This window comes from Pleurodeles waltl, chromosome 4_1, assembly GCF_031143425.1.
Source record: "Pleurodeles waltl isolate 20211129_DDA chromosome 4_1, aPleWal1.hap1.20221129, whole genome shotgun sequence".
NCBI lineage: Eukaryota > Metazoa > Chordata > Amphibia > Caudata > Salamandridae > Pleurodeles > Pleurodeles waltl.
In genome coordinates, this window is record NC_090442.1 from 747,020,977 (window position 1) to 747,045,080 (window position 24,104).

General features: G+C 49.7%; 1 protein-coding gene across 1 annotated transcript in view; it reads right to left on the reverse strand.

Annotated features, from left to right (window-relative positions):
- The window catches only part of PAX4 (paired box 4), a 234,916-nt gene extending 212,335 nt beyond the window's left edge, over positions 1 to 22,581 (reverse strand). Inside the window, exon 1 of the mRNA XM_069227551.1 lies at positions 22,455 to 22,581. The gene's annotated coding sequence lies outside the window, so the exon portion shown is untranslated. The remainder of the gene's footprint in view (positions 1 to 22,454) is intronic.
- Positions 22,582 to 24,104: the final 1,523 nt, after the last annotated feature.

Sequence of the window (24,104 nt, forward strand, 5' to 3'; positions counted from 1 at the left end):
CCTTGTTACTGGGGTTTGTCTTTGAAGAATAGAATAAGTACAGCCAGGTCTAGCATACCATCGTGGCATGGCAGGCTTGTCACCACCGTCATTTTCACTGAATTGTCACCTGCCACCGAGACAGGTGCCACTTCTATGTAATTAGGCACAGATATCTCAGTACACACTAAATACGGCTGTTCCAACTGTGGTGGTGCATTCTCTTCCATAGCCTTACGGCAGCTAGAACAATAAGGCCTAAATGGGACCGTCTTGTGAGTCCTTCTTTGCTTGCCTCTTTAATGCATCACTGAGGTTGCTATTACTTTTGATTGCCTTGTGATCCTGGGCATACATTAATCTCAAGGTTATCTTCCATTCTGTAACTCCTGTAAGCCCTGCACTCGCAGGAGACATCTCTGAGGACCTTTGCATCAGAATCAGAGCTGGCTTCATCATGGGCCAATTGTCTGTCCAAAAGCCTGGATCAAATATTGCAATGAAGAATTAAATTCTAGCTAGGTCAAATATTTAGATAATGTAAAATGACTGAAATAAATGTATTACTTTTGAAGTGAACACAGACCAACACACTTAATATTTATTTTTCTGGACAGTTTATGCACCAAGATATACTTAGTAGCAAGAAAACATGACATTGCGGCAAATACTTAGATACGGTATTTTATATTAACTTGAAAGTTTGTGCGCTTTGCAGAACTGAGCTAAAAAAACAGAAATGGGAACCCAAACTACGCTGAGCACGAAGCATTTAGCACATGCGAGACTGACACCAGGATACATGATCACATACTGTAGATAAAGACAAATTACGCATATGAATAATATTATTCATAAAGGCTTTAGATAACTGAATAGGTGTAAGCAAAATCTGAAACTGAAATATGTGGACTATTTATTACCAGACCATCTACTATTACATCTAGTCAATATAAATCTTTGACAAAAAAATCCAAACCAATCGCAGAACGTATCGAAATGGTGCACCACGGTCTCGAGGGCACTGGAAGCTGAAGATACAGTCTCGCAGAAACTTGAGGCCTTGCTTTGTCCTACGACATATTTCAAAACCATGCAGCGTATCTTGTACACGCGCCTTGTCTTCATTTCTGCCAGGCTCATTATGGCCCCATGGCAACAGTACCTGATGTTGTGGCACATCAGATGTCCAGAGTGAAGTTGGGGGGAAACAGCAGTTACTACTTGCTTGAAAACTGGTCTTTCCGAACATTCTTTGTACTTTGACCATGATGCGATTCCTGAATCTGTCTGAGATGCCTATCTTCGGAGGTCAAAGAAACTAGGGGCTTATTTACAAGCCCCTTGTGCCGTCGGTGCATCACATTTTAAATGGGGAAAAGGTGAGGCAAGGGGCTTGTAAATAAGCCCCCTTGTTTTTACTGAAGGTATAATCAGACCATCACTTAATTTCGCTTCACCCACTAAGTAATACATAAAAGACAAGGAGTCTGCTTTAATGCTTTGATGCCTAGGTGGGACATTCATTTGCGATTTCATTTTATGAAAAAAACTGCACACCGATTTTGTCTCTGGGTTATATATTGGGCAGCTTTAATAAAAACCATGGTGATTATGATCTGTTGCACAATCGACTTTAGAAGCTGCCAGTTTGCTCTAATGATGATCCATCTGATGCAATAATCCGGCTGCGAATCATGACTGAGACAGCACATTCAGTATGCTAAGGTGCAACCTTTCCCACTGGGACTGCCATAAGTACTTCATTCAATCCATCAAATGCTTCTGAAGCTCATGGAGACTCTTAATGTGTTACCCTTTATCAGAGTAGTCTAGTTAATCAAAGCAAAATCATGCTCTACAGCCATGTAAAGGCAGTAACATTGGCTAAATATCATTACCTCCCGTCCCTCCCACGCCTTCCTTTAACTAATGAGGCTTCCTGCCTCCCCATAGACCCTCCATTCCCCTTAAACCCCCCCACCCACCCCCACCACCTCCTGTTCTTTTTTGTCTAGCCCCTGCTAGACTTACCTTCTACCTTCCTCCACGGCAGGGCCTGGGGGTCTTCGGTTCTGCCCTCCTCGAGGCGTGTAGCTCCTCTGGGAGGGCTCCTGGCGGTCGCGTCTTTGAGAGGCAGGCGGGGCTGCCTTGAAGACGCGTCCTGGGAGTCGGCTGACAAGGTCGGTCGGCTCTTTGCGGCTGGGGCTTCAGTTTCCGGTTCTTCAGCTCGCGGAGTTGCGCTGAGCTGCCGGTTTGCTTTTTCGGATATTGGACCGTAGGACGGGTGTTCTGCCCGCGTTTTTAAGTCATTTTATTAATTGGTTGAGTGTTTTTATTTGCTGATTCTTTTTCAGTAGGAGGGCCTTTCTCTGATATATATATGGGTTGGGGTCCTGTAGATGGCATTTATGTTAAGGTTATCATGCCGAAGGTTCCTACCAAACGTCGCAGGATTGTTTCTTCTTCCTCCTCCTCAGGGGAGGAGGGTGATGCTCCTGTTTCTACACCTGGGGGTCGCCAGGTTCCCTGAAGTGCTTCTGCGCCACTCATGTCAAGAGAAGAGGTCAGGACATGATTGAGGTGGCTGTCTCTCGGGCTCTCCAGGCAGGGGTGGCCAGGCCTGGTCGGTCTCAGGCGGCCCATCCTCCTGGGACTGCGGAGAGGTCCTCTTTGGGAGATGAGGATGATGACGCTCCACCTACTTCTTCTGGGGGGAAATATGTCTCCAGGGAAGAGATGTGGGAGGTGATGTCACATGTCCGGGACAATTTAGGTTTTCCTGTGTTTCAGCCTGCGGGATCGGATTCGCATTTGTTCCCTCAGTATCAGAACCCTTCTAAGTTTGCCATGCCTTTTCAGGGACCTGTGAAAGATATGGTGTTTCGGAATGGAAAGATGTGGATAAGGCTCAAGTGCCACGATTCCTTGAGAAACTTTACTTACTGGAAGGGGAGGATGTGTTACCTCCCTCTGTTCGTCTGGATTCCATTTTGGCAACCCTGATTGGCAAGACAGCGGTCAATCCGGAGGATTGTGTGCCTACTGATGCCAGTGACCGTAAGGTGGATTCTGGTCTCAAGAGGGCTTTTACGGCAGAGAATCTGGCCCTTAGAGCGGGTATATATTCGGCTTATTCTGCCCAATCTTTGGTACAGGATTTTAACAAGCTGGCGGTGGCTGTTCAGGAAGGTTCAAAGTGCTCCGAACTTCTGGCTGTCATGGAGCAGCAGGCCAGGTTGCTGGCTGACATGTCGTCTGATGTGGTCCGTACTTCGGCTCTGTCATCTGGAGCTTTGATTGGGGCGCGTAGGTCCCTCTGGTTGAGGTCATGGAAGGCGGATCCTGGGGAGAAGTCTGCTCTCCTGAGACTGCCTTTTGAAGGGCGTAGTTTGTTTGGTGATCAGTTGCCTTCCATGCTTTCCAAGGCGTTTAAGGAGAGGAAACATGCCTTGCCTTACAAAGGGGGTTCTGCTTCTGGCAAAGGGTGGAGGAAGCATTCCCGCTCTTCTCTCAAGATGGATTCCAAGTCTTTTTCTCAGGTAACGTCGTTTTCAGCCCCGTTTTTCACCTAAGAAGTCTGCTCCTTCGAACCGGGGTGGGTTCAAGAAGGGGTCCTGACAATCACTGTGGGCCTGGCATAGGGCAGGTTGGGGGACGCCTAAAGCACTTTCTTCCAGTTTGGCAGGAAAGTGTCAGCGATCATTGGGTGCTGGACATAGTGGACTATGGCTACGCCACAGATTTCGATATGGTGCCTCCAGATTCCGGGGTTCGTCTCACTCCTCTGCCTGCGGTCGGGGCACGGAGACAGGCATTGTTGGATGGGGTCTGGGACTTGCTTCTCAAGGGGGCCATTTCCCGAGTTCCTGTGGGGGAAAGAGGTCTGGGCACTTATTCAGTCTTGTTTCTGGTTCAGAAGGTGTCAGGGGTTTTTCGGCCTGTCCTCAATCTGAGAGGGGTGAATTCTTGGATCAAGACGGTACATTTCCGTATGCTGTCCATTCAGACTATGGGGGTCATTCTGACCCCGGCGGTAAAAGGCGCTTACTGCCGGTCAGAAGACCGCCATAACACCGCCGCGGTCGCGGTAAACCGCCACGGTCATTCTGACCCGCAACTGGCAAACCGCCAAAAACCCGACATCAACAAAATTCCGCCACAGCAACGGCCAGCGAAAAACTGGCGATGACCAAACCTCCACCGTCACGCCAACAGAAATACGCCCATGCCATTCCGACCCACAAATCCCCGCAGCGGTCTTTCAACGCGGTATTCCATTGGCGGTACACACCGCCGCGCTCAAAATACACACACCTCTACAAAACACAGCCACATTGGACAATTCAAAATACACACACCTGACACACATACACACACCACTCCCACACACCCAATTAAATGTAAAACACACACCCACATCACCCACAAACCCTTACGACCACAATTGCGACTGAAAGACAGAGAGAGACAGCACAGAATAGAGTAGACCATCACACAGAGGCAAATCACAACATCACCCACACAATATCCACGCACAAAACACCATACACCACCACACTCACCACACTCTACAACACATACACCACCCCTCACCTCATCCACACCACCCCATGGCACCCCAAAGACACCCTAGGTTCTCTGACGCAGAACTCAGGGTCATGGTGGAGGAAATAGTTCGGGTAGAGCCCCAGCTCTTCGGGACACAGGTGCAGCACACCACCATTGCCAGGAAGATGGAGCTATGGCAAAGAATAGTGGACAGGGTCAACGCTGTGGGACAGCATCCACGAAATCGGGACGACATCAGGAAGCGGTGGAACGACCTACGGGGGAAGGTGCGTTCCATGGTATCAAGGCACAACATCGCAGTGCAGAAGACTGGCGGCGGACCCCCACCTACTCCCCCAGAATTCACAGCATGGGAGGAGGAAGTCTTGCACATCCTGCATCCTGAGGGCCTCGCAGGAGTAGGTGGAGGAATGGACTCTGGTAAGTCAAATCTTCACTACTTCATTCCCCCCACCCCACCTGCATGCCAAATCATACCCCCACCCCCATCACACCAACTCCTTGCAAATGGCTCACCATCACAACCCACCCATCCCAAAACCTAGCCCTGCATGCGTCCCTAAAGCATGGACACCCATCACCAAAGCATGCCCACTGCACATACCCATCTCCCCCACAAGCCACCGTCACAAAAGCCCCCACAAGGGAATGCCAGCACTGGGGTACACGGCCACCCACCCATTACACGAAATGGCACACACAGAAGCAATAACCATACTCTTATACCCCTGCAGGACCCGAACGCCACCACACCGCCCAGGAGGGTCCAGAGATGTCCATCCCACCCCCAGAAGAGGCCCCCAGTGATGACAGCAGCTCTGTCTCCCTGGACCCAGATGACCAGCCTGGCCCATCGGGGACCTCGGGACAGTCGGTTCCCCACAGACAGCCACAGGCTACAGCAGACCTAACCCCCTCTGGGAACACCAGCACAGCTCCCACCCAGCGGGCCCATGCCTCTGTCTCCAGGACACATCAGGGCACCCAGGTTGACCCACCACCCCAACAACAACAGGGACCTGGGGGCAGTGGTAGTGGGCACACGGTCCAGGGGACAGAGGCCCAGGGAAACAGGGGAACTGGGAGGGCTGCTGTGCGACAGGGGGGGGGGGACAGGCCCAGGGAACCGACTCTCCAAGAGGCCCTCTCCTCCATCATGGGAGCATACCACTGCTCACAGGAGACGATGGCTACGGTACTGGCCAGGTTCCAGGAGATCCAGGTACTGCAGGAGGAACAGTACATGGGGTTCAGAGAGGAACTGAGAAACATTAGTTCCGCAATGGGGACCATCGTCGTGGCCCTTAACCAGATAGTCACCACATTGCGGGACCATGTGGCACCACAAAGGGCCCCTGTCACTAGCATGGACCCAGACCAGGCTACCACCTCCGCTAGTGGACAGGAGGCCCCCACACAACGACAGGCCACCAGAACCCCACCTCCTGCAGAAGAAGAACCACCCCGCAAGCGGTACCTGAAATCTCAGAAGAAGACAGAGTAGGATGCCAAGACCCCCGCCAGCAAACGATACCCCCTGATGTCATCCCACTGTCCCACATTGTCACCCTGTCCAAACTTAAACTGCCCCTGCTCCATCCTTCCACAGGCATATGGACAATGCACCTGTGAGACTGAAAACTGGACTCTGCCATGGACATTACTCCACCATCACCCATCACCGTTTTACAATCATGTCCCTAAATTTAGCACTTTAATAAAATCACTTATTGCACTTAAAAAATCTGGAGTCTGCTTGTATTTTGAACAAATGTATTAGACATAACGGTGCCAAAATGTTCAGTTACATTGTGATGACAACATACCACTGTCACACAGCTGTAGTCCTTGGGCAAACAAAGCAGAGGGCCCACAGCTCTGAAAACGGAAGGGAAAGTCACAACTCAGTTAACAGGAACTGGGGGGAAACACATACAGTAGAGAGGCAGGAGACTTTAAGTAAATGTAAAATGGCGGGGTTGATTCGTACCTGTGTGCTACTGAAAATACTGTTGTATCACTGTGTCCCTGTTGTCTGTGTCGTCCCCGTCGTCTTCCTCCTCTTCACTCTCCACAGGCTCCACAGCTGCTACAACACCACCATCTGGACCATCCTCCTGCAAGAAAGACACCTGGCGTCGCAAACCCAGGTTGTGAAGCATACAGCAGGCCACGATGATATGGCACACCTTCTTTGGTGAGTACATTAGGGATCCACCTGTCATATGCAGGCACCTAAACCTGGCCTTCAGGAGGCCGAAGGTCCGCTCGGTCACCCTCCTAGTACGCCCATGGGCCTCATTGTACCGTTCCTCTGCCCTTGTCCTGGGATTCCTCACTGGGGTCAGTAGCCACGACAGGTTGGGGTAACCAGAGTCACCAATTAGCCACACACGGTGTCTCTGTAGCTGTTCCATCACATAAGGGATGCTGCTATTTCGCATGATGTACTCGTCATGCACTGACCCAGGGAACTTGGCATTTACATGGGAGATGTACTGGTCAGCCAAACAGACCACCTGGACATTCATCGAATGATAACTTTTTCTGTTCCTGTACACCTGCTCACTTTCACTGGGGGGAACCAAAGCCACATGGGTCCCATCAATGGCACCAATGATGTTGGGGATATGGCCAAGGGCATAGAAATCACCCTTCACTGTAGCCAAATCGCCCACCTCAGGGAAAACAATGTAGCTCCGCATGTATTTCATCAGGGCAGACAACACTCTGGACAAAACCTTAGAAAACATAGGCTGAGACATCCCTGATGATATGGCCACTGTTGTTTGGAATGATCCACTTGCCAAAAAATGGAGTACTGACAGAACCTGCACCAGAGGGGGAATCCCTGTGGGTTGGCGAATGGGGGACATCAGGTCTGGTTCCAGCTGGGCACACAGTTCCTGTATAGTGGCTCGGTCAAGTCTGTATGTCAGTATGACATGTCTTTCTTCCATTGTCGACAGGTCCACCAGCGGTCTGTACACGGGAACATTCCTCCATCTCCTCGCAAGTCCCAGCGGACGGTGCCTAGGAAGGACAACATGGAGCACAGAGTCAAGCAACCTACAGGTACGTAACCACAGCTTGCACAGAACACGATTCGCTATGCATTGAATGGCTTGTATGAGTGGCAATGCAACGCCTAGGCCTGTGTGACGCAGTAGAAATTAAGCCATGTGGGCCCTTGAAATGGCGGCTGCCTGACCTGTGAAGTGTGACAATGGGATGTGAGGTCAATGCGCTGGCGTGGCACACCGTGGCGGTAGGCGGTCGAAGACCGCGGCGCAAAGCAGCATTGGTTAACATTGAACCCTATGGGTCTCAGGAGCCAATGACGATGTGCGCCGGCGGTCGCGGTACGCACCGCCGCGGTACGCACCGCCATTTTCTATCTGCTTAATCACTCGAGACCTGATCATCCACAGGAGAGGACCTATACTGCAAGTGCTGCTGTGACCTCGGTCTGGAAGAGACAATGGCTGCTGCGACTGGGGAAAGGGCCCCTGCCTTCACATCTGAGGAACTGGAGAAACTTGTTGATGGGGTCCTCCCCCAGTATGCGCTACTCTACGGTCCTCCAGACCAACAGGTAAGTACACTGGGACCATGCTTTGTGGGCAATGCCTGTGTTGAGTGGGGTGGATGAAAGATGGTGGGGAGGGGAGCGAATGAGGCATGCATCGCACGACAGATGAGAGCATGTGCCATATGGCAAGGTTGGGGAGGGGGGGCCACTCACATCGAGCATGCAGAAGGTGATGATATCTTATTTCCTCCCCTGTACATGTCACATAGGTCAGCGCCCATCAGAAGATCGACATTTGGCGTGCCATCGCCAAGGACGTCCGGACCCTGGGGGTCCACAACAGACGTGGCACCAACTGCCGAAAGAGGTGGGAGGACATCCGCCGCGGGAGCAGAAAGACCGCGGAGGCTCTGCTGGGGATGGCCTCCCAACCTAGGAGGGGTGCCACACGGCAATTGACCCCCCTTATGTCCCGGATCCTGGCGGTGCCTACCCCGATTTAGATGGGCGCGTGAGGACATCACAGCAGACACAAGGGGGTGAGTACCAGCACATTCTGCTATATTAGCGCACAGTGGAGGTGTCTGGGTGGGGGAGGAGGGCTGTGGGTATCTCTAGGCCAGGGCGATTTCTGTAGGCTAGGCCCCTCCGTAAGGCATGGCCCTGTGCCCCCGCCCCCCACCTCTGTAGGGTGCTAAGTACAGCTATCCATGGCCCTGGGTCACCTATGTGTGCAGTTGTCATCCATAGGCTTGTAGGCCAAGTCACAATAATTGAATAGTGTACACCAAGTGCGTGGCGTAGTGCAGGGGGCTTCTGTGTCTGTCCTCTCCGCCAACAGTGTCGCGAATGCATGCACTCAACATGTCATTTCCCCCCCCCCCTTTTTTTTGTCTTCCTGTTCATGTGTGCATTAGCATCATCAGGCGGAGAAGTGGCATCGGAGCACGAGGGAGCTGCATCTCACATGGCCGCGGAGGGCAATGCAATCGACTCCGAGCTCACCAGTGAGACGGAGGGCGAGGGGAGCTCCACAATGGGGACCCGTGGAGACGTCAGCGACACAGACACGTCCTCGGAAGGGAGCTCCCTTGTGGTGGCGGCAACATCCGTGCCCACCGCTACAACAGGTACAGCCTCCACCCAGCGCACCAGCTCCGCCCTCCAAGCAGCCCCTCAGCGTTCGCCCCGTGCCCGCTCGGCCAGGAAGGCGGGCATCTCCTTCGCCCCAGGCACCTCGGGCCCTGCCCCAGTTACCCCGGCTGCCCTCAGTGAGGAGATCATTGACCTCCTCCAGACGCTCATTGTTGGGCAGTCTACCCTTTTGAATGCCATCCAGGGTGTAGAAAGGGAGGTGCACCGGAGCAATGCATACCTGGAGGGCATTCATTCGGGTCAGGCTGCCCATCAGCGATCGTTCAACGCTCTGGCCTCAGCACTGACAGCAGCCATTGTCCCTGTCTCCTGCCTCCCCCCCTCCAATTTCCTCATCCCATTCCCACTCCCCTGTTCCTCTGCCTATCCCAGCCACACCTACAGACCAGCCTGCACACACATCAACACCCAAGGGCAGCTCATCCAGACATAAGCACCACAGATCACACAAGCATTCACACATGCAACATCCACATGCAGACATGCCAACAGCCACTGCCTCCTCTGTGTCCCCCTCCTCCTCGTCTCCCTCCTCCCTCCCTGTGACGTCTCCACTCACACCTGCATGCACACCACCATCAGCCAGTACGTCCATCACCAGCACACCCACCAGAACACTCCGCACACGTGCAGTCACCACCCCCACTGCCATTTACACGTCCCCTGTGTCCTCTCCCAGTGTGTCTGTCACCCCCTCTTCCAAACCACACAAACGCAGGCAGCCACCCACCCAACAGCCATCCACCTCACGACAGCCTCCGTCACAAGCACCTGCACCCAAAGACACCACACTTGACTCTCCTACAACCACATCCTCTTCCTCCACTCCCATACCCACTGCACCTACCCTTCCCACTGCTCCTAAAAAGTTTTTCCTCTCCAAAATTAACCTCTTTGCATCACCTGACCCACCCCCTCCATCTCGTAAGAGTCCAAACAGCACCTCAGCCACCGCAAGCCCTGCACCTACAAGGACCATAGTCCAGGGCTATTGGAGTCCACCAGCTTCTAGGGCAGCAACATCGGCCAGCAGCAAGGGGACAGCCAGCCCACCCCCTGGGAAAAAAACTAAAAAAGGGAAGGGCCGGCGCGAGAGGCCAGAGACGGCAGCCCCCAAAGGCACTACCCAGGCACCGTCACCTGGCACATCCACAAAGGGAGGCAAGGGCCCCAGAGAATCGGCGAAGGAGGGCAAGGGCAGCAGGGCGGACAAGTCCGGCAGCAGGCGAGCTGCCCAGGAGGGCCCCACCAGCCCCATTTCGGGTGTGAAGGAGGACACCCACGGGCCCAGGACTCCAGCACAGGAGGGCCCCGCAAGCGAAAGGTCGGATGGCGACTGAGCGGAAAATATTGGCCCGATCTGGTTCCCTGGGAACACATGTCAAGCACCGCTGAACAGGGCCCCGCCGTGACAAGCACCGCTGAACAGGGCCCCGCCGTGACAAGCACCGCTGAACAGGGCCCTTCAAGACAAGCACCGCTGAACAGGGCCCCGCCGTGACAAGCACCGCTGAACAGGGCCCCGCCGTGACAAGCACCGCTGAACAGGGCCCCGCCGTGACAAGCACCGCTCCGCTGGGCCCTTCCTGTCAAGCACCGCTCCGCTGGGCCCTTCCTGTCAAGCACCGCTCCGCTGGGCCCTTCATCTCAAGCACCGCTCCGCTGGGCCCTTCATCTCAAGCACCGCTCCGCTGGGCCCTTCATCTCAAGCACCGCTCCGCTGGGCACCGCCGTCTCTGAACTGCTCCGCTGGGCCCTTCCTGTCAAGCACCGCTCCGCTGGGCCCTTCCTGTCAAGCACCGCTCCGCTGGGCCCTTCCTGTCAAGCACCGCTCCGCTGGGCACCGCCGTCTCGGAACTGCTCCGCTGGGCCCTTCCTGTCAAGCACCGCTCCGCTGGGCCCTTCATCTCAAGCACCGCTCCGCTGGGCCCTTCATCTCAAGCACCGCTCCGCTGGGCCCTTCATCTCAAGCACCGCTGGCCCATTGGCAGGGCCGGATCTGTGTCGGCCAGGGCTTCACGAAGCACTCTGGGCACCATGCCTCCTCCAGAACCAGTGGAGTCTGTAATCCACTTGATGGACTGTGGCTTTGCACTCCCTAGGATGGTACAGTGGGCATGGAGGCCCCTCGTGGATCTGGCGTCGTGGACTCAACAGGCTGAGGTGCCCCCCCTTCCCTTCCCCCTGAGGTGCCTGTAGTTTTACTATCGGATGCCCCTGCAGTGTTCTCTCCAATGGAATCGGGTCTCGTGTGTGGGCTTTGCCCATGTGTTTAGGCCCATTGGCCCACGAACAATGGATGATAGCCAATATGGGCCGGACTTTTGACCTATGTATATATTGTTCATGATGTAATATATTTTATTTATATATTTCATATTTCACTTAACTTCAATTATGCTATAATATACTTCATTTTTAATGATCATTTTATTTTGTCTTTGCATTCTTCCGGGGGGTTTGGGGGGTGACTTGTTGCTCTGCATTGATGTGTGTGTTGTAGTGGGTGAGGGTGGGGGTGGGTGTGTGGTGTATGTGTGTCCCCGTAATTTTTTGCCTCCCCCCTCCCCTGTGTCGTAGGTGCAGTACTCACCGTTGTCGTCTGCGGCGGCGTTCGTGCTCCTGGTAGAGGAGTAGGAAGACAATGGCTGGGAGGATGTGTAGCTCTGGTTCCATGCTGTCCAGATTCCTCGTGGAGTGTGTAGAGGTGAGCGTTTTCCCGTTCGTAGTCTGTTTCCGCCGTGTTTTTATCGGCGGGGCTCCCGCCCCGGAAAAGGTGGCGGATTGGTGAGTTGTGATAGGGTGGGCGGTACATTGTCTGCCGCCTGTCTGTTGGCGGTGACCGCCGCGCTGCTTGTCTGTACCGCCGTGGCGGTCGGAGTGTTAAAGTGGCGGGCTGTGCTGGCGGTTCCCGCCAGGGTCGGAATTCCATTTTTTTGGCCGCCTGCCTGTTTGCGGGTTGGCCGTTGCTTTTACACCGTCCGCCAGGGTTGGAATTACCCCCTATATTTCCTCTGGTCAGTCAGGGGGATTTCCTGGCATCTCTGGATCTGCAGGATGCTTGCCTGCATGTTCCAGTGGCACGGTCTTCTCAGCGGTTCCTACGTTTTGCAGTAGGCCTGGAGCATTATCAGTTTTGTGTTCTGCCTTTCGGCCTCAAGTCATCTCCCTGCATTTTCACCAAGGTGCTGCCCCCTCTGGTGGCTCTTCTACATTCAGAAGGGGTGTTTATTCATCCTTATCTGGACGATATTCTAATCCATGCGCCCTCTCAGGAGCAGTTGCGAAGGCATGTGGCCCGGGTTCTGGTGGTCCTGCAAAGCCACGGGTTTTTGATCAACTGGGGGAAGTCAGATTTGGCCCCTTCCCAAGATCTGGTGTTTCTAGGGGCTCGGTTTCTGACTCGTCAAGGTTTGGTGACTGTGTCAGAGAAGCGGTTGTTGGTCCGCCAGTCCCTGGTGAGGTCGATCGTGTTGCAGTCTGCTCCCCGGGTGCTTCTATGGTTACGCCTGCAGGGTCATTTGGCGTCAGTGATTTTTCTGGTTCCCTGGGCGCGGTTCCATCTTCTTTGCCTGATGAACTGGTTCTTGAGTCATTGGTCTCCAAGGTCCGGATCTCTGCTGACTCGGATTCCGGTGTCAGGGTTGGTCCGCAGGGAGTTGGAGTGGTGGCTGGTGTCCACTCATCTTCAGGTAGGGGTGGCTTTGTCTCCTCTGCTCCCAGTGGTGGTGGCGATGGATGCCAGCCTCTCCGGTTGGGGGGCTTGGATGGGGTCGGCGCAGATTCAGGGGTTTTGGTCGCCGCTGTAGGCCAGACGCTCTTCGAATTGGCGAGAGTTGAAGGTGGTGTTGTTGGCTCTGATTCATTTCCAGGTCTCCCTGAAAGGAGTTGCGGTTCTTATTCGGACAGACAACTTGGTGACCAAAGCTTATGTGAACCGGCAGGGGGGGACCCAGTCGAGGGCTCTGTTCCGTCTGGCGAGAAAAAAAATTGTGTGGGCTCAGGAATGGGTTCCGTCCCTAAGTGCCACCTACATTCGGGGGGTGGTCAATGTTCGGGCGGATCTTCTAAGCAGGGTGATTCCTTCCTTGCAGCTTTTCTCGCTCCGGTGGTCGCTGTTTCTTCATCTAGTTCACCTCTGGGATCTTCCAGTGATAGATGTGTTTGCGTCTCCAGAGAATGCGAAACTCAGTCACTTCTGCTCCCAGTTTCGTTGTCCTCAGGCTTGGGAGGTGGACGGGATGTCGTGTCCTTGGGGTCTTTTGTACGCTTTCCCGCCATTTCAGTTGCTCCAGGCGTTTCTGTTAAGAGTACGTCATTTGGGAGCCAGGGTTATCTTGATTGCGCCCCATTGGCCGAGGGCGAATTGGTTTCCGTTGCTGCAGTTTGATGACGTCAGGACACATGTGGACTCTTCCTCTTTGTCCGTCTCCTCTGGAGTTTCATTGCCTCTCGAAGGAGCCGGTGAGGAGGTTGCACTTGACGGCCTGGAAGTTGAACAACGGGGTTTGACGGGTTTGGGAGTGCCGGTAGCTTTGAGTTCTACTTTGCTGGCTTCCCAGCGGCGTTCCACTTTGCTGTCTTATGGTAGACAGTGGCGAGTTTTTTCTTCTTGGTGTTTCCGGCATAAGTTGGATCCTACGACCACTTCTATTTTTTATGTGATGCAATTTTTGCAGGATGGTGCCCAATTGGGTTTGTCGGTGGCTTCTCTGCGGGTGCAGTGGGCGGCAATTCAGGCTTTTAGGGGTCCTTGGCGTAATCTGTCAGGTGAGGGTCATTTGATGCCTAGGTTTTTTCAAGGTCTTCTTAACTTTTTCCTCGCCCGGTGCGTTCTTTTCCTTCCTGGGATCTTTCCTTATTTTTGGATGCGTTGACTGTTGCCCCTTTTGAACCTCTGGGGGACTGTGACTTGCGTCATCTTTCTTTGAAGACTCTTTCTGGTAGCCATTACTTCGGCCCGCCGTTTAGGAGAATTAGGGGCCTTGGCCTGCTCCTTTCCTTTATGTAAGGTTTTCCCGGATCGGGTGGTGCTTGTTCCAGTTCCTTCTTTTGTTCCGAAGGTGAATTCGTCTTTCCATGCTCGCCAGGAGGTCATCCTTCCTTCATTTTGTCCGAATCCTTCCTCGGATGAGGAGGTTCGGTTGCATTCTTTGGATGTGCGCAGGGCCTTGTTGGAGTATCTGCGAATAGTTGCTCCTTTCCGTAAGGGTGATTCTCTTTTTTGTGAATTTCGGTCCGGCCCGGAAGGGTGAGAAGCCTTCCACGGCTTCTTTGAGTCGGTGGGTTCGCTCCTTGATTCTGTTGGCTTATTCTTTGAAAGGGGTGGTTCCTCCCCAAGGGATTCAGGGCCGTTCTACCAGGGGTATGGCATCTACAGTGGCTGAGATTCAGGGTGCTTCTGTGGTGGAAATTTGCAGGGCCGCCACTTGGGCCTCACCTTCAACATTTGTTTGTCATTATAGGCTGGCGGACTTGGGCAATTTGGAGTCGGTATTGGGTCACTGTGTCTTATCCTCTATGATGTAATAGGGGGGTGGGAACTCAGTGGTCTTTATTGATTGTAATTAAACTTATTGCAACTCAGTGTCCGTCTCCTGTTTTCTCTTGCTATGTCTCATTGGTTAAAGGAAGGCAAGGGAGGGACGGGAGGTAATGCGTCCATTACTTACGATAATGGCATTACTCCTAGTCCTACTCCCTCGCCTTCCTTTCCGTTATCTCCCGCCCCCCCCCGGTACGGACCGCCTGAGTTGCTGCTTGGGCTTGTTTTTGTACAGGAGGTGGTGGGGTTTAAGGGGAAGGGAGGGTCTATAGGGAGGCAGGAAGCCTCATTGGTTAAAGGAAGGCGAGGGAGTAGGACTAGGAGTAATGCCATTATCGTAAGTAATGGACGCATTAACAAAGGCTTGAAATGCTGCTAAAGGGCATGACCCAATATCCTATTATGAAGACCGACCAAAATGAGTTTTAAATCCTCATTTCATTATTTTACATGGGGAATTCTAATTAAGTATTATAATCTCATTGATCCGAATGAGCATACAATCAGCATGCAAATGTTCTTGAATCACCAGCAGGTGATGTTAGCCTTTCATTGTTGCAGCATTCGATTCATTATAGGCAACTCATGGGCTCAACTCATGATGTCTTTATTGACACCGAGGCAAACAGACCCCAAGCTGGGGAGGTCGAAGTTTGAATGTACCCTTTGTCAAAATACTATATCAGTACTTTTTCTAAAGATCATGCCATCTGGAGGACAGAACATATATGTTACTAGTGAGAGACAGCAATTGGTTGAAAATGTATTTCATAATCATAGGGTTGATATGGGCGTGCTATTTCTGTGTCTTTCCAAAAAGACATAGAGATGCATCTATTTTGCAACATTGTCTGATCACTTGCTATCACTTCATATAATTTAACAACAATTGATAATTTCTATGAGCAGAGTTTGGAAGGATAATAAGATTATTGACAGTAGCAAGAGTGAAACTATTATAATCTACCCTTCCAGTGACTCTCTGAATTTGAAGAGATAACTATGGCATTTCCATAATAAATCCAAAGAGAGTTGCTACATTATTAAATGTAATGGCATTGTTATGTTATGCACTGTAGACTGTTTACAATGGTATAGTCTAATAGGTTAATTAACCCAGAGTCAAATCAGATCTTTCAATGAAATGGACTCCTTCAAATTTATCTTTGTAATGCATGTATAAAAAAAATCTGTTACTGTCCAATCAATATAGGCTTTCGTATGTCAAAGGGGTTTTGGTCCTATTGTATTTGCATCTGAATGTAGACATGGGATTTTAATAGAATTATACAAGAAAGATGGCTCAGGGAGCAGAACCCTCGGTACTGACGAATGTGGTGTTCTCTAGGTCATGAGTTTGAACCCTGGCAAGCAAGGTACATCTTTCCAGGATGAGTAAATTATTTACCATAAATTGAGTACTAATATTATCTGTTATTTACAGTGCTTAGAAAATAGCAAAGGTTTGGTGTTTAGTGCTATACAGAGCACGTTATTATTGTTTTTATTTACTAAGTGGTCCCCCATCACTACTGATAAAACCTCTTTAATAGGACCTTTTAAACATCTAAGTTTGGGTACTTATTAATAACCTGGCTCCAATCTCTACAATAGAGGCAAATGTAATAATCTCTTTTTTCATTGGCTAAAGATTCTTAACCCCTCCCAAACTCAATAATACACAAATAATAGGTTTCTGGCCGCTCTCAACATCTCATGTCTAATGTTCATTTTATGCTTTTCTCCCTCCTTGTATGTGCTCAAATTGCAAAGTCCGTTTGATTAAGGCTTCTCAATCATCATAGTGGTATGTTCACCCGTGACAATGCATTATTTAATCCTTGTTGCAACACGTATCATAGACTGAGCCTCATTATTCCAGGCAGTTAAAAATCAAACTACCTGCAATGTGCAACATAACCTAATAAGTCTCTTGTTCCTTGCTGTGTTCCTATAAACTATCAATAAACTAGCTGCTGTAAATGGTGATGTGCAAATGCATGTCTAAACTGGGCTAAAACCTGGTCATCATAAATATTATATTTGATTCATCTAAATGATATGAATGGAGAAAATTCATAAAGTGCAACCTGCACTGCATAATAGAGATTTGATACTCTTAGATATCCTGGGGTAGCGCATAGCTAATAGTGATCTTGCTAGGCTGAAAATTTAATGTGAAAACCTCCTCCTGTTCTCCAAATTGCTACCCCGTTGTGCAATTGCTTTTTTTTTATAAATAACAACCTGGTTACCCTTACTGAGCTGGCTACTTTGATACGTAACACTTCAAAGATTTTAAAATAACCACTGTGGCTTTACTCTGTGTCAGGTGGTGTCATCTAGAGTCACAGTACTTATGTATGGCCGCAAAATACTGGTTAAAATTTGCAACCAGTATTTTTGTGAGCAGTAAAGATTTTTAAGAACCGACTTGTTGGACCTGACATCATTGCCATGGTTTTTCCCCAACTTTTTGCATTTCATCCTCCAGTATTTGCTTACTTTGTATTTGCTGGCATTAGTACTCTGCACACTTTGGTACTGCTAACAAGTTCTGAAGTGCTTGTGCTCTCTTCCTTAAACATGGTAATATTGGCTTATACTAACTGACACATTTAATTTACCTGTAAGACATTAGTACAGTGATAATACAAGTACCCAGGGGTTGTAAGTTAAAAGCTACTACTGGGCCTCCTGCATCCATTGTGCCACCCAGTTAAGTTGCCTCTTAAATATGTCTCAGGCTTACCACTGCAGCCTGTGTGTGCACAACAAACGTTTTACAGACCCAAGCCTTCCTTTTTAATACATACAAGTCACCCCTAGGGGAGGACCTAAGCAGCCCAGAGGACAGCGAGCAGCTTAATAAAAAAGGTTGACATGTACTTTTAGGTTTTACACGTCCTAGTAGTGAAAAACTCGTAAATTTGTTTTTCACTACTGCAATACCTACCTCTCTCACCGGATAACCGTGGTTACGTTCTTGCATATATTAAGTGCTAACTTTCAATTGGGAATAAGTAGGAATGTTGAGTTTGGTGTCTAAAGAATTGTGATTTAAAATTGTCTTTAATGGTAAAGTCGCATTTAAGTCACAAGTCTGAAAATGGCGCTTTGAGAAGGTTGGAATTTTATTTGTCCTAACCATTTGGTGCCTTCAGTCTACATCCTGGGTCACATGACTAGGTGTGGCTGGCAGTTGGTCTTTCTGTATTGCTCCCTGAAAGTGAGAGAAAGGGGGAGTATATGTTGGAAGGATGGTCCATCTCTGACTTGATAGAGGAAGGACCTGTCACTTATTACACTTGCAGATGACAAAACCTCTGCCTCAGCACACTCACAAAGGGATTGACACTAGTTTTTTGTGACCCCAGACAAGCCTGGACCAGAGCAGTAGGGCATGAAATTCCAAACACCTCTGGGGAGTGGAAACCTCAAAAACCTTCTCCTACTTGAAAGCTGGCACCAGGTATAAATAATGAAACCACAGGCCCAACTCTTCAGTACAGCTCTGGACAACTCAGAAGGACTGATGAAGGACCCTGCTGCCCTGTGACCCAGGTAGTGTCACCCTAGTTCTGGACACTTGGAAGTTGGCCTAAATGTGCTATGTCCATCCAGCTGTGGGCAGAACTCATGCATCGCAACCACTGTGATGCATCCTAGACACAGGGCTTTGCAGCTCCTTGCAACCGCTACTGTATGACACCTCCTCGATGCAGGACTTCTTATCGCAGTGCTTCCGCTCCCAGGAACCACAAATGTGCAATGCATCCTTGACACAGGACTTTGCATTGCAGCTCCGCAGCTCTTGATAACTGCAGCTGTACAACACATCCTTGAAGCCGAACTCCAGATCGCAATTCGCAGCTCCCTGGAACTGTTGCTGCGTGACTCATCCTTGACGCAGAATCTTGCAATTCTCCAGTACCATAATTTAAGGTACTTTGTTCAGCAGGCCTGTCTTGGTCACTGTGTTCCTCAACCAGTAATCCAATTTCCTACACGACTTATGTGCTAATCAGTTGGTTCTCATATATCTGAATCATAGTTTGTCAGAGTCCGGCCTATCTCATTTATTGTAAGGAAATAGTTCACAAATTCCAGCTCACTATGATTCGTTGCCATCACAGATATGGAGGACTGTAGGGGTCAGCAAACCACCAGGTCTGTGATTGATTATAAATAAAGCAATCAATTTTTAATGCAGCTTTTTTTCTTAATGGGAAACGGTATGTATTTAAAAATAAAATTAAGTTTCACAAACTTTTTTAGTGGTAAGCAGTAGTCCCATAGATCATTGCCTACTCTTAAAAAACGAATTTTCAACATTCACAAAGGGGAAGGGGCCCCTTGGGGACCTCTTCCCATTTTTGAATGACTTACCACTACCTTGGTGTAGTTGGTATAACAATAATGTTTTGCGACCAGATTTTGGTCGCAAAGCATTAATACATACAAAAAAAGCATAGGTATTTAGAAGGGACACCCTAAACATGCCCCTTCTAAAGAATGATTCCGTTTTTTTCTAAATCAATTTAACGATTTGCAAAACCTTTTTAAATCATTACGTCGGTTTAGTATATTTGAAAAGGGGTTTGAGTGTTTACAAACACTCTGATTTACCAAATGAGTGGGTTTGCGAATGTTGAAACCTTTTGTATATCTTGCCCCCTGAGGTCTTCACATTATTTCAAGCTGACAAGATTCTGCTTACCAGACATTCTATAAGCACCCAACTCCATAGAAGGAAACCTCACAAGAAACATTACCTATTAAGGTGGCCATTAAAAGTGGGGCCACTAACAATGGCCAACAAAGAAACAAAGGAACAGTTTACCAACCAGCGCAGAAAGCACGCCATATGCTAAGGTATCCCAATGGAAGAAGGCCAGTTTGGCATCTCCGAGTCCACATGTGTATCCATGGAGTGACACTACCTGCCACTACCCTAATATGTATGGAGCGATTCACCTTCCTCTTCCTCCTTTTGGTATACAGGTGGGCTTAGCTGATGTTTCACTCGGTAAAGCTGCACTCCCATGAGACTTCTCTGAGCATCTTTGGATTTATTGCAACTGGGAGGACTTCATACAGGGCTCCATAACAACAAGTTAGCACATCATAAACAGCTACCACTCTGTCCAACAAACATATCATTTACAGTTTCCATGGGTCACGTCAAGTCCTCATCCCATTATACCCAATTAGAACATCATGGCCAGTCCCTTCCATGCCCAGTTATCAAATCACTGATAAATTCTACCATGCCTGTTAAGATAGTGGGGCTAGTTCCAAACATGCAAATGTTCCATTATGTCTACTTAGCATGCAATTGCTATGTGCCAATATGCTATTTTAGCACAAGATAGTCAGTTTTCATTATGCCTACTTGGCACATCATTGACAATTGTAAGCATGTTCAATTAACATAGGGTGGCCAGTTTCCATTATACCCATTTAGTACATTATGTGCACCACATTTGATACAGTATTTAAAACAGCTCTGCTACTGTATACCTCAGTGCACATTGTGCCATTTCGATAAATGTTTTTCTCTACAAAAAAGTAGTGTTCCAGCAACCCTACAAACCCAGTAATCATAGGAGCCCTGGAAAAAAACATAGTATATTAGGGCAGTGCTGGAAAAGCTCTTATTTACCTTAGTGCCCCAGAAGCTTCTATGGACCAGGCTTTTTGGGGCCAGTTGAAAGCTATATATGGGCTTAATGTTTCATGGGAAGGCCTACTCGAAGCATGCTCAGCCTGTGAATACGGCACTGGGCAATGCTGGAGAAGTTTGTTAAAATGATTCACTATTTGCGTAATCACAAAATTGACAGAAAACCAGAAAAGTGAAGCCCCAACCAACGTCAATAATGATGAGTTATTCCTGTTTTCGAGGTACTTATTTTGCCATCTGTGAGGCAAGGGTCACAAAGGCAGTGTCAGGGGTTGCAAATGACGTGCTTGGAGCCAGCACAGAAAAGCGCACTCAAATGCGGGGGACGTGGGTGAGTAGGAGACCAGCCAAGCAAAGGTTCCTGGCCACCGTTGTAGTGTGCATACACTGTAAAATGTGAAAAATACTGTTCGGTGGACTTTCTCCTGCACAGCTTTCCCCCACTATGTTTCTTCCCCTTGACTTTAATGTGACTAGCTGACACCTGGGTCCTTTTTAAGGTTCTCATCGTATTTTCTGTCTTAAAATGACCAACAACTGAGGAAGCATGGTCAGCTTTAAACAACTGCCTTTAGTGCTAGATAAAACATTTAGATAAGTGACTAGAAGGGTCCGAGGGCTCGCCTCGCACCTGATGTGGGTTAATTCTGGGCGAATTCTCTTTATGAAGGGCTATAAAAGTACTAGATAGTAAAGGCGACAAAATATGAGACAACTTTTAAAAGCCAAAGAGTTTCCATAATTGTTGGACACAACACCATTGGTGAACGTAAGCATCATTGCAATTGAATGTGCTGAATATTATCCTCAGTGTCCATAAACTGGCGCCCATGGAGATCACTCACTGGGCACAATATTCTCGGGGGTGCTCAACCAAACACGCTGACGTGAGGAAGCAGAACACCTCAGTTTGGGTGACAACCAAACGCTGTACGGTGAAACAAGATCTAACAAAACGATATAATTGGACGCGCGGTAACTATGAATCTCTTCAGTTTCCCATCTCCTTGCGTTTTCTTTGATGAAATCTGGTTGTGTTAGGAGACCCATGATGACGCAATTCGCCGGAATCCCTCTTTAAAGGGACAGTCAAGCGAAAATGTGAACAAACTTCTCTTTACCCAGAGCAACACCAGCAATCATCACCAACAATGAGGATTTCAGAAGATCCCCTTAATAATACCTGGTTGGTTTTAAAAGCAGTTTTGAAAACCTTCACTGTATGGCTCCTTCAATGTTGAAATGCGTCAGCACCTTTAACTGAACTGAAGAGAAACAGCAAAAAAGTTACAGTGCACCCATAAGCTAAATGCCCTACTAGCTCAACAAACAAGGCAGCCGATCTCTGTTGTGAATGTGCTAGAGCAGGAACTGTGGACTCGTAAAGCAGTATGCCCTGTTTTAATACACAGTATTAGAGGTGATGAAACGGACCTTGTAAATGACAACTGTAGATGTACTAAACTGTGCGTGATGCAGCTGATGCGGGAGCTGGGAAGAACAGTATTTTATGCGTGTGTATCTCGTGCAAACGCAAAAACAAATATTAAACAAAAAAACATCGTCTAAACCCAATGCACTTCAAAATTGGCCATCGCTAGCTTTGTTCAGCACCTAAGACAAAGCAACTGTTCCCTAAACTCCTGAATCGTCGAAGGACCTACGAAGAAACCTGAGGAACCGCCTTTTTCAAAATTTACTAAGGAGGTTGTTTACCAAGTTGCAAAATCATGCCATTCATTTTTCTGCTAAATTTGCTTCAGGTGGCTTTGTCAACATGAGCTTAAAAAGTGCATAAAAATAATGTTCCGAAGTAAGTGAGCGGCGTTTGTTCTTCGTAAAACATTTAAAGCTGTTCAACAGGTTCTTGTCGAACAAATGTTCTCCGGTCGGACACACATACACCAAAAGTCGAAGTGCAATGGTTTAAAGAAGAAAACGAGAGTATATTTTCAGAAAGGGGCAGGTGGTAGGTCAGCGGTTACCTGTCAGTGATTCTGGGGTGGGTCCTCGGTCCTGGGCGGTGTCCTCAACTCTCGGGGTCGGGGCAGGTGACTGATAACAGGAGCCTCTGACCCTCACACTTCAGGAGCTCCACGGCCCTCCGGGATGCACGAGCACTGCTGGCTGAAGGGGGAGGGAAGCCTTATGAAGGGCACGGGACGTCAGAGGCATGGACCAGGAGGGGAGGGGCCTTGTGAAAGCAGGGGCTGGAACGAGAATGGGCCTTGAAGGGCATGCTCGCAGGCAGGGAGCAACCCTTAGGGGGCATGGCCGAGGGCAAGGAGTTGTCTTGGGCGAGAAGGATATAACGGAGCTGGAGAGGATTTAGGCACGTGTACCAAGTCAGGGAGAATGTTTATGGGGCGTGGGTCAGGACAAAGAAGGGCCTCGTGGGAACTCTGCCTCTGGATGGAGGAGGGTGTAGAGGGCTTAGAATGGCCTTAGGGGCATACTCGAAAGACACAACAGCGTCATAAGGGATTTCGACCAGGACTGGGAGGAGCCTTAGGGAGGTATGGACTAGTGCAGGCAGAGGCTTGAGGGAGGCATGGACTAGGCTTGGGATGATCCCTGTGTGGCACGAATTAGGGCAAGAAGGAGACTTAAGGGGGCATGTTTCAGGAAAGTGAGTGCAGGCTGATGGGCTTGGACAAGTACAGCCCAATGGGGGCACGTCCTCAGTAAGGAGGCTCCTTATGTGGGGGTAGATCATAGTAGGCAGGCACCTTGGGGGTGGGGGCACGTGGACCATTGAAGGGGCGCATCTTATGTGAACTTGTACTGTGCAAGACAGACATGGACCAGGGCAGGGAGGTCCCTTAGGGGGCAAAGAAAAGGGCAAGCAGGTATCTTAGGTGCCATGAAGCAGGGCAGGGAAATGCCCTTTGGGCATGGGCCAGGGCAGTGAGTAACTTTGAGAGGCACATGGTAGGTGAGGAGGGTTGATGGACACAGGCCACGGAAGGAACATGCTGTATGGGGCTGAGTCTGAAGCAGGGATTCACATTAGGGGGCACGAACCAGGGTAAAGAGGTTCTTTCTGGGAAAATGGAACAGGGCAGGGAGTCACTTTGTGGGCATGGACCAGGACATGGAGACCCCTTTGAGGGCAATGGACCAGGGCTGAGAGGCAACTTATGGGAAATGGACCCGGGCTGGGAGACACTTTACCAGGACACAAACCTGGCTAGGTATTCACCCTGGGGCATGGATTATGGCATGTAGTCATCTTCAGGGCATTCACCTCAGGGGCGTGAACTAGGCCATGTGGTCACCTTTGGAGCATGGACCAAGGTAGATATTCACCTTGGAAGCATAGTCTAGGGCATTCCCTTTGTCAGAATTGGCAAGTTCAGGGAGTCACATTGGAGGGTTTCGGTCAGTCTGAGAGGAACCTTGGTTGGCATGAATTGTAGTAGTGCAGTGCACTAGGGGGGCAGCAAGGCAACTCAGGAGGTCATGGACAGCGGGAGGAAAGTGTGTTTTAAGTGGATCGACTAGGGCAGGAAGGCACTTTGAAGATATCAACCAAGGCTGGGAGGCAGGTAGGAGTGGTTAGGGTTGATGGGGACATGGGCTATCATAGAGATGTGCCGTAGGTGGTGGCCAGGCACTACAGCAGGGAGGCACAT